The following is a 546-nucleotide window of genomic DNA, read 5'->3' on the forward strand; positions in this document are numbered from 1 at the left end:
TGTGTGTGTGTGTGTGAATGACCATCACATGGACCAAATGTTATTGAGGTCGGGGTTCCAGGACCAGCTCCAGTCTAGGTGGCTCTGTGCCCTGCCTCAAGGTTAGAAAGGGAGGATGTGTGTTGTGTGGGATACAGGCGCTAAAATCAGGTGGAGGTATTAACACACAAGCCATCAGCCAGACACTGCTGCATTTCTTGGCTCTGGTCGGTAAGCTCATCAGCTGTAAAGGTCACTTTGGCACCCAGTTTGCATTCAAATCACTATGATGACAATATGAAGGTAGACTCCATCACTGTCCGTCATCTTGACGAGCCAAAAGTGCAGTTTTGATCTTTTATTGTGAAATGCTCCAGGGTAATGTGACAGAAAGGTTAGGATGTGATGATCTCTTCTAACACACCCACATATAAAGTAACCCATTTCCCAACCTTTTCCTGAAATGCATACGCAGGTCTTTTTGTGATGGGAATGTGGGGAATGTGGGTTGACATGTAATACAGGAGGACAGGATGTGAACAGGTCCCAATCCTGAGGCCTGGACAC

At 46.7% G+C, this 546-nt stretch overlaps 1 protein-coding gene across 1 annotated transcript in view; it reads left to right on the forward strand.

Annotated features, from left to right (window-relative positions):
- Positions 1 to 546, forward strand: part of si:ch211-168f7.5 (ataxin-2 homolog) — a 12,986-nt gene that overhangs the window by 1,128 nt on the left and 11,312 nt on the right. The gene's annotated exons all lie outside the window — the stretch shown is intronic.

Source organism: Morone saxatilis, unplaced genomic scaffold, assembly GCF_004916995.1.
Source record: "Morone saxatilis isolate NCDOM2014 unplaced genomic scaffold, NCSU_SB_2.0 Contig22, whole genome shotgun sequence".
Lineage (NCBI taxonomy): Eukaryota > Metazoa > Chordata > Actinopteri > Moronidae > Morone > Morone saxatilis.